This window comes from Euprymna scolopes, chromosome 25 (genome assembly GCF_053919585.1).
Source record: "Euprymna scolopes isolate OS-2025 chromosome 25, ASM5391958v1, whole genome shotgun sequence".
NCBI lineage: Eukaryota > Metazoa > Mollusca > Cephalopoda > Sepiida > Sepiolidae > Euprymna > Euprymna scolopes.
This window is the reverse complement of record NC_136506.1, coordinates 103,970,165-103,981,406: the sequence shown is the minus strand read 5'-3', so window position 1 is coordinate 103,981,406 and position 11,242 is coordinate 103,970,165.

The following is an 11,242-nucleotide window of genomic DNA, read 5'->3' as shown; positions in this document are numbered from 1 at the left end:
AGAGGAGAGAGAATCAGAGAGAACTTGGTCATTTATGGCCTTTGATGTGCTGCCATAGATGGTAGTGTCGGAAATGTCTACGAATTATCTTAGGATGTGATTTGGGAGATCATTAATGTAGATCATGAAGAGTGTCGGGCCCAGGATGGACTCTTGAAGGACTCCAGCATTAATACTGTTAGCTTCTGATTTCTGCCCATTAACCACTACTCTTATGACCCTATCAGAGAGAAATGATTTAATAATTGAGAAAACATTTCCAGCTATACCGTAGCTGGAGATCTTGTGAAGTAAGCCTTTATGCAATACCCTATCAATTGCCCTAGAAAGGGAGTCTCTACTGAGAGATATGTTAATCCTATGAGATATAACTGTAATCACATGTGCTATATATATAGCAGAACGGAAATCATATTGCATGTAACTAAGAAGATTATTTTTGCTGAGGTGGTTGACTATTTCGCTATTTAACACAGACAGAAGTGGTTGACTATTTCGCTATTTAACAAAGACAACTTACTCATGACGCATGGGAGACTTATTGGTCTGTACTGAGAGGGAGATGATCGATCACCTGAATTCTTATATACAGGGAATACTGGTGAGGTTTTTCAGGGTGTTGAGAAGCAATTTTTCTCAGGACAATGCTTAAACAGCGTTGTAAGTATGGGAGCTAATTCTGGTTGAAGCTTTTTCAACACTATAATTAGAATGTCATCAGGACCAGTTGCTTTACTGGAATCAAGGTTTTTTATTAGCTTGGTAATATCACGCACAGATATTTGTATGTCGCATAGTGTGTTCTCTGATACAGGAAGAAATATGGGAGGTTAACGGTCTTGGTCGCATAGGGTAGAAGTAGCTGCAAAGTTCTTGCAACTTTGATGCTGACGAGATTACCCCAGGTCTGTTCTGGTCTCCATATTTCAATTCCTCTCTTTAGAAGGCTGATAATTTTGTCTGCTATTTTCTACATATTTATCATCTAAGTATCTAAGCTTGGGGAAATTTTATCATACGCTTTTTTTAGTCGATCTATGCCGTGACTATGTCTGTATTTACTAATTAAGTTCTTTTATCTATAGATAAAAGTTCAGGAGTTTCTACTTTCGCTTTCTTGTGTTCTTCAGGAGCTGGTACATGTATATTAAAGAGATAAAAGATCTATTATTTCAGTATTACCCTTAGAATTTTCCTAATGGTTAGTAGGCCTGTTATGATTGTGCAACAAGTGGTATCTAAACAAAAATCATATTTTTTGCATTCTTGCAGTAACTCTAGTGTAAATATTAACGATCCGACTCCACAGAAGATCTCAACGTCTCTAGCATGCTACACTGTACGAGGGAGCCTGAATAAACCATTTGTGATTGTCGTCTGTCAACAGGATAAGCGAAACATATGGTGACACTGAAATACTTGAGCAGAAGAACCTTGATCCGTCTGCTATCTATTTGCTGATCTGTGCCCAAGTTTACATTGATATGGTTACGAATGTGGCTCACCCTGTAGGTTCTAGTTTTTAAAACCAAGGCTATCAAACATGTGTCTTCAGTGAATATCGTAAGTGTTTCATTTGATCGTTGTAAACTTTCAAGTAATGCATCTATTTGTTAATTATAGTTGCTATACATCATTCGGTTCCTATCACCACGGCTCTCTCTTGTTCTGTCCCATAAAACACACTTCTCTTCCATGTCACTGGAACTAATACCTTTCTTTCTCCTTTTTGGAGCCTTGTAACAGCCACTGGTCTCAACCTCTTCAGTAGGTTCTCGATCACATTTCGTTTTAACTGATCTTTTCGACTTTAGAATATAAGTGGAATAACGGGCTTCTGGATGTTGGTGGTACTTGAACGTGCTCTTTTTTTTTTTTTTACACAGTGATCACCACTTATCAAGGCCCGGAAGCTACTCAGGGATAAGGGTTATTGCAAGTACATTACGTTAGTGTGGAGATTTGCTGAAATGTTTACTTAAGGGGGCGGTTCATTAGGAATTTGTTAACATTGGACTTGAATACAACCATGTTGTAGTCTGGAGGGAAGCAGGCAGACGGAACAGAGTTCCACAGGCGTGCAGTTCTAAGAAAGAAGCTTTGTTCATGGAATCCGCGTTTTGATTTAGGCACAGATATAGAGTGGGGGAAATTTTTCACAGTGGATTCAGCTAGATGGGTGTTTTTCGTGAAAGATTGGCAAGGGGGGACCAGAGATGGGAGTTCAGACGAGCATCTGTCATGGAAATAACGATAAAACAAGGATAGGCTCGCAACGTCTCTTCTGTGGGAGAGAGGTTGCAGGGTAGAGAAAATGGCATCTTGTATGTTTTTATTTTTATAATCACTGCAAAATCATCCAATTCTTCGGCTGACATTTGGATTTTGGTGCACCCATCATCAGTACCTGAAAGAGAATTTGTACCAAAATATTGTCGTATAATAATAGGAGTTCATCCTGTATGATCTGACCAATAAATTTATGTTTGTGCACAAGAGATGTGTAGAGTGGTGGATCGGCTCCAAAACAGTTATATTATAGTGAGATATCGTTCTTATAACACCTGTTATAAACGTATAAATTGTATGTATTGTTGTTAGCCAGAGAGTACGATATCGACGTATAAACTGAGTCATGTTGTATCAGAGAGTTATCACACGGCTATATATATTACAATTCATATTTAGATAGAAGGTTTCATTTTCTTATGAGAAGAATAATATATGCTTCATACCTTTCTTTCTTCAAGAGTTCTTCTATCTTCACTGCTTATCTCCGTGATGAAACAAGAAATGACCAACACCATAACCAATAGAGACATCTGTTCTTTCTTCTTTTGTGAAACCATAGAACAACACTTTATATTTTTAAAATATAAATTTATTTCAGTTGTCTCAAATTCTCTTCACATAGTCTGTATTTCATCTACATGCTTATTCTTCAGAGCCTCGCTTCCTAGCTTCAAGTATGTCTATTCACTCTCGTGACTAAACTCCAACCCCCTTCGAATCTAAACGTTTCGACCTCCTGACCTCAGTTCCGTTATGTCATCATTCAAAAAGCGCACGTATCCCTAACGTCTGCCAGGGTTATTTTTGTTTATTTAACCTTATTTATGTAAACATCTTCAGCTAAAACCCATTGCTACACTTTATTCTATAAACAATAAATAACTCCCAATATAAACTATTTTAAGAATATCATTGAATAGATAAATAAATAGATAGATAGACAGATAATAATAGATAGATCGATAATAACGACTTAACTTTTAACAATGTCAATTATCCAACACAAGTAAGGTTTCAGACTTTCATATAAATTCACCAGTAGACATACTGCTTTCATTGTATGGTTCTCCAGTTGATGGAATATGTGTTTGATGCCGTTACGTTCAAACCCTTACGTGGAAACAATTTACCTGTTAACGTTTTTCCGGAAGCACTGTTGCATATGGACATCACAATTCCCTTCAGCTGATGCTTTGAAACCACCAATGTGTCCTGTAAAATAGTTTAGCATAATTAATGTGATGCAATAATATTATTAACACTAGTTTATCATAATGTGGTGCAATGATATCATGAACAGTGTTTCATTCAAATTTTTAAATGTTCAATGAAATGTTACCATGTTACAAAAACAGCAGGCAGTGATTCAAATTAACATTAATTTCCATCAAAGGACACTTTAAGACTAAAACACTGATCACTTCCTAAAACAAAAAGAAACAAATACTATAGAATATACTTGGTATTTTCATGGACAGTGTCATGGCAATAGCGGGATTAGTCATGTCGTGACATATATAGTACATCCATGTAAATTGCACAGAACATGCGTACGAAATGGGTTGAAATTAGTTTATTGCGAATATCTCGAAAATCGTGGATTTTAGGAGATCATAATTTATTGCAGACTCCCCCACACACAATGTGGTGATTCCGGACATTTTGAGGGGTCACATGACGACCTACGCCGGACAGTTTCAGAGGTACAATGCTCGTGGGTGGCCATACTTCGCTAAAAAAAGGACGTGTCCATTTCGCCAATGTAGCTGTCAGTGGCAGATGAGTTATCAAGCCAAGCAAACATTGATCAGTTGATTTCATAAGAGTTTAGCTCTGGACATAAAATGCATACATAACCAGCCTGAGTTATTAGAGTAAGTTGTTTTGTTTATTTTTTTTTGTCAATATTCAACCTTTTTTTTTGTTCGCTTTCATAATTCTTTCGATATTGTTTTCAGGTTTTTTGTTTGCGCGTGATTTTGTTTCGATTCTTCACATTATTACTGGTTTGTCACCTGCATAAATGAATTTGCTTAATTTGCATATGTAATAAGACGACTGCCGCTGTTAATATTTTCGCTAGTCAGCTATTCTAGGGCTGCTGCTGATTTTCTCACACGCGTGCTATGCGTGCTATGCGTGCTATGCTACAAGTAGACATGTGTTATAGATTTTTCATGCATTTCAGGTTGTCTTTTTGTGTGGAACTTCCCTTATAATAGCACTTCATTATCAGTCTGTTTTCCTATATGGTCCATTTGTTTCTCATTTATTGGTTTACTCCAGGGTACTACTACTACTACTACTACTACTACTACTACTACTACTACTACTATATCCTAAATATGCATGAACTAAGAGCACCATTAAATGAATTATTAAAGAAGAATAAAAAATGGCTCTGGACAAAAGAATGTGAGGAAAAATTAAAAAAAATTAAAAGATGTTTGTTATCGGATCTAGCGTTAGCACATTACGATCATAAAAGGATTTAATTGCAGCGGCAGATGTTAGAGAATACGGTTTAGGAGCGGTGCTTCTACACAGAATGGAAGATGGATCTACTAAACCAATTTCTCACGCGTCAAGGGTTTTATTACCCACTGAAAGAAAGTACAGTCAGATCGAAAAAGAGGGTCTGGCGATTGTGTATGCCGTGAGAAAGTTTCATAAATTCATTCATGGAAGATCTTTCGTCTTGGAAACGGACCATAAACCATTACTATCGATCTTTGGTTCGAAAAAAAAGGATTCCTACTCATACGGCAAATAGATTACAGCGATGGAGTATTATTTTGCTCAATTGCGATTTCAAAATGAAACACCTAGCATTTAGTAAATTTGCACATGCAGATGGTTTGTCGAAATTCATCCCCAGTAAAACTGAATTTGAAGAAACTGTTATAGCAGCACTAAAAGAAGAAAATGAACTAACAGATATATTAATAAATACTGTTAAGGAACTTCCTGTTACACTTGAGGAAATAAAGAAAGCAGCGAAAATAGATAAATATATTAATAAGTTAAAAAAACAAGTGGGGCAAGACGAAAAGAATAGAAAAGGATTAAAAGTGTTTTCATTTTCTATGTGTGATGAAACTCTGATGTACACAGACAGAGTGGTAATACCACAAGTATTACAAAAGAAAATCCTAAAGGAATTCCACATGAGACATCCTGGAATCTCCAGAATGAAGGCCCTAATCAGAGGATTCACATACTGGCCTGGAATGGATCAGGACATTGAGAAAATCATGAAATTATGTAAAGGTTGCCAACTAGCCGCAAGATCTTTCCACATACGGACGCAACCTTGGCCTAAAACAGATGTACCCTGGACGCGCATCTATATCGATTACGCTGGAACTCTGAAGGGATATTATTACCTAGTAATCGTAGATAGTATCTCAAAATGGCCAGAAATCTTAAAATACAAACACCCTACAGCGGCAAATATAATAAAAGCGCTGGACGAAGTATTTAGTCGGTTCGGAGTTCCGAAAACAATTGTTAGTGATAATGGCACTATGTTCACAGGTCAAGAATTCAAGCACTACTGTGAGGCACTGGCCATTGAACACATTACAACACCAACTTTAATCCTCGATCAAACGGACAAGCGGAAAGATTTGTCGATACTTTTAAACGAGCTTTAAAAAAGAATAATAACATCGACACGGAAGAAAAAAGCATTCAAAAATTCTTAGCAATATATAGGATAACACCAAATACAAATGCAAATGCTAAATTATCCCCAGCTAACATCATGTTTGCCAGGAAGGTACGTTCGGTGTTCGACAGGTTAGTCCCAAAAGAAAAATTTAAAAAAAAAAAATATCAAGGATAACGTAAGGTACAAGACTTACAATGGCAGGGATAAAATTTTCTTCAAAAATTATCGGGAAGGGAAGAGTTTTTGGGAAGAAGGCATAATCTGAAGAAAAATTGGGAGGATCGTTTGCATTATAAAAGGGCAGACTTTTTTCACAAAAAAAAAAATTAACTAACTGAGACGCCGATACATAGAAACAGCCATAAACTAAGAGTTACCAATAGAAGTACTATATGACACTTTCCATATACAACCTCCAAACAAGGAAGTACCAGTAACTCAGAAATTCAGTCACTCTCCAAAAGTAAAAAAATCGGCAAACACAAATGGTGAGAAGAAGTGAAAGGAAAAGGAAAAGGACCGAATTTTTTTGACAAAGTTTAAAAAGGAAAAAAAATGGTAGAAGCTTGGGAGGAAGGTGATGTAATGGAATAACCTAACATCCCTTCATAGATGAAATGAACTATACCCTCTCACATGACTAAAAGAGAAGGAAAAAAGACAGGAAGAGAATAAGACAAGATGTAACTCTTCTGTCACCTGTATTCCCTTGTAAATAAACCCCTTTGTCTTTCACCTATAACCCCGTGTTTCTTGCTGTATTCTTATTTAAAGTAAGGGCATAACAGTATCGGAATGTATTTGATAAGTATCGATAATCGATAATCGAAATAATCCGATGAAAGAAGGCCATTTTGACCAAAGTAAACACCTTACACAACCTAATACCACAAGTGTATTTGAGAAGTTTTATTACGACATAGACCGAAGACCGTACGTATATAATCAATAGAAAGTTCTTTGATATGAGAGGAGCACGTTCGAAATGAATGTTTCTGTTTTAAGCATAATTGAACCATGATACTTGACTTTTGCATTTTAAACTTTCAATTGAAGCTATTATATAAAACAATATTTTCATAAAATCAACAGTAAGTTCCCTACAGTGCAATGTAGACTACACTGTATTGTGGGCTAAGTCACTACGGGGAGGTATGTGACGTTTCCTCCCGGTGCACCACGATGGGTCACCAACTAGAACACTCAATTAATCGATTTGATTGAAAAAATGTTCGATTTTACTGATTTTTATAACAGTAAAAATATGGGAGTGAGAAACATTCGTTGAGTTATCCGGATAGTTTATCAGATTGGATGCATCAATTTAATTTTGTGAATCGACTCTTTCTGCTAGCAAAAAATAAATAAATGAATAAAAATAAACAAAAATAAATAAATAAATTAAAAAAATAAATAAATAAAAAAAATAAAAAAAAATAAATAAAAATAAATAAATAAATAAATAAAAAATAAATAAAAAATAAATAAATAAGAAAGGAATAACTAAATCCCTTCGAAATCAAGTCGTTACATTAAAGAAAGACAGAAAAAAAAAAGAGAATACGCCGAATACTTATCAAAGAAACTGCATATAGCAAGACAAGAAAAACGCCGAAAAGAATAAAGCCTATGAATCACCATCGGTAAAAAAAAAACGCATAAAAAAGTTAACAAAAAATAAAAACGTTACGAAAAGAGAACCCTCCAAAGAAATTTATTTTGAAACGCAAACAACAGGTTGAAGCTTTAATAAAAATGAAAACCGCCAATGTCAAATCGAGCCGCAAGTAGAATTGGCAAATACGAAGCTGGTTCGACTGTACTAGCTTCTAATATTTCAATTTCGTTGTATGAATGCCTAAATAGTTATATCAAATTAACTGATAAAATTAGGAAACGAAATTGAGTATCATTCAAAATCAAGCGGGTGATAAGTTTAAACCTAATTGTAAAAGATTGACGATATTATTTATTCGGTCCGTGACCCAACGGATATCTCCAAACCTCATTGGGATAACCGATAAGAGGACACGATAATTAAGGTTTAGAGTGTCCACCCTACGGATAATAATATACTCTTTCACTTATGCAGAAGTCATGTGCACTTGACAGTCGGACTGACGTATAACCGCATCTTTGTTTGTTGTATATGCTTTTCGGTTTAATGCATTTTGTTCTCACTAATTGCCGAGTTCTGCCTTTCTTTTGGACATCTATAGAACCGCAACACTTTCTGATACATTAAAAAATATTTGATAATTAAAATATTTATTGGTTATTCCCACACCCCCACCCCACAAACAAAGCATATTGTTACTTGTAAGATAAAATGCTTTTATTTGGAATCATATCTAACAAGGGACTGTTGAGAGTTTGACAGCAAATGCCTGTTCACATTACATTTAAACTTCTGCAGTTTAATACAGTAAGAGACACAGCAAACAGGGAGGGAATTCCAAAGTTTTGCAGCCAGAGAGAATTAATTATTGCAGTAGAAAGGCTCCTTGGCATCTAGGAACTTAAAAAGATGTGGTTTCCCTGTTTGTCGGATTGTTTGGCAGTATCTATGTCGAAATATCACAGGTGTTATGAATTCATCAGAACTCATGGAAGAAACATGAGTTGGAACAATTATATTGAGAGCATTGCCAGGACTGCTGCAAAAAAGGTAGGTTCTCTCTACCGTGCTAGAAAGCTACTGACCCCTGAAAGTATCCTTTACCTGTATAAGGCCATCATTCGCCTATGTACGGAGCATTGTTGCCATATTTGGGCTGGTGCATCTGCTACTAGTCTCTCACTCCTAGACAAGGTCCAAAAGAGATTCGCCAACCTAATAGGTCCCGAACTATCAGCCAAGCTTCAGCCTCTGTCCCATCGGCGCAATATAGCACCCCTCTGCCTGTTCTACAAGTACTTTGACGGTGTATGTTCCGACGAACTGCAAGCACTTGTATCTCCTCTATATAAATAACCCCGACAAACTCGACAAGCAGCAAAATCCCACCCCTTCACAGTAGAGATCCCTAGATGTAAGAGAGCCTACTACTCGAGTAGTTTCTTCCCAAGAACCGCTTCCCCAACTTTACTGACATGCAAAATTTCAAGTGTAACGTGAACCGACATCTTGCTGCCCAACTCCCCACCTAGTACCCCTGTAGCCTGTGTCCCTAATAGTAGCCCCCTACATCAAAGTGGCAATGTGCCTTGTTTGGAGTGAAAATGTAACAAAAGAAAAAAAAAAGAATATGTTCCATTAAAGTACTTGTAAAACTGGCAAACGGATGCAACATTGCGTCGATGAGACAGATGTTCGAGTTTGGTTGATAGTGCAGGACTTACAAGGTTTCAGATTACTTTTGTATCCTGTTTACAATTGAGAGACTAGTGATAGGTGCATCAGTTTAGACCTGCAACAATACTGTCTCGGTGAATTATGACTTGGTAAAGAAACAGGATACACGTATGCATAATATCTTCGCACGGTAGAGGGACCCAAACCTTTGCAGCAGACATGACAATATCTACAATGTATTTGTTCAAATTCATGTTGACTGTGAATGTTAATTCGTGAAGTTCAAAGAATATGCTTTCAGATAAAGTGTTATTTGTCATGGCAATTGTTGGTTGAGAAGGTTTTTTGTAATTATTAAAAGAAAAGAGCGTAGACGTAGTAGCATTGAATGCCATATATCACTTAATGACTCATTCGACTACAGACTTAAAGTTGTATTATGCCATTGACTTCGTGTATTACATGTTACAATTGTTATTCTATACTAGCAGGGACCTGTGGAAATTCCATAGTGGACTCTTTCATATGTAATATATTGATGGCATTCGATAGATGTTCAGCGTAAATGGAGACGCCCTGACACTATTGTAGCTCTTTTGTTAAAACTACAAAAGTATTTATCTAAGCTAGCAGGGACGTCAAACGTAGCTAAATCGTAAAATAAGTTTAAATATATTTTAATTTATGAAGATTTCGTATATATTATTATAGAATTAATGTTCTATCGATTTTTATAAATTATTAAGTGCGATTTAAAAGAAAAATCCATATGATTTGGTAGCATCAGCTTGAATCGAAACCGGAACCAAAACTTCTGAAAAAAATATTTATATACATATAACTTGAGTTTCTTCAGCTAAAATCGAAATCGAACAAAAACTGATGAAGAATTCTTGGTAAAATTATTCATTAAAAGAAATAAAAAGTCATAAAAATTAAAGAACAGTCATTCGAAAGAAAAAAAGATGTAAGTATGACATACAAAATAACACACGCGCTATCGTATTAATATATAGACTAGCGGGACTTGTGGAAATTCCACAGGCGACTCATTCATATGTAATGTATTGATGTTGGCATTCTGTAGAAATTCAGTTTAAATGGAGACGCTCTGATATTATTGTAACTATTTTGCTAAAACTGATAAAGTATTTATCTAAACGAGCACGAACGCCCTGCAAAGATATTTTAATTCTTGTAGATTTCGTATATACTATTATAGAGTTAATATACTATTGCTTTTTATATATTATAAATTGCGATTAGAACTATATATATATATATATATATATATACATATATATATATATATATATATATATATATATATATATATATATCCATATGACTTGGGTGCATTAGCTTGAATATGAATATATATATATATATATATATATATATATATATATATATGTATATATATATATATATATATATATATATATATATATAACTTGAGTTCCTTCAGCCATAATGGAAACCAAAACCAAGCTATACGAAGAATTCTTGACAAAATTATTTATCTAAAAAATAGATTAGTGGAGTGTCATCAGTTATAATCGGAACCAAAACAAAAACTTATAAAGAATCTATATAATTATAAAACTTAAATGACCTTGTAACGAGTGATGTAATCCACTTTCCGGTTTAAAACATCCGGTTGCGCATGCGCGCATAAACCTTAACTCATAACAACGAAAACAAATAAACACAAATCGCTTCTTTTGCAGATTTTGACCCGCGCACTGAAATATAAACGTTATTATTTTGAAATTATTATTTAACATGGGGAGAGTGGGAGTGTTTTGCAACTATTCTTTATTACAACTATACTGTCACTATTTTCTTACAACTAAACAACTTTAACCTGTTGACAAACATAAGAACAATTGTAGTAAAGCCAAGACTACTACTACTACTACTACTACTACTACTACTACTAATCTCTATCCATCCCTTTTCCTTCCTTCCTTCCTTTTTTG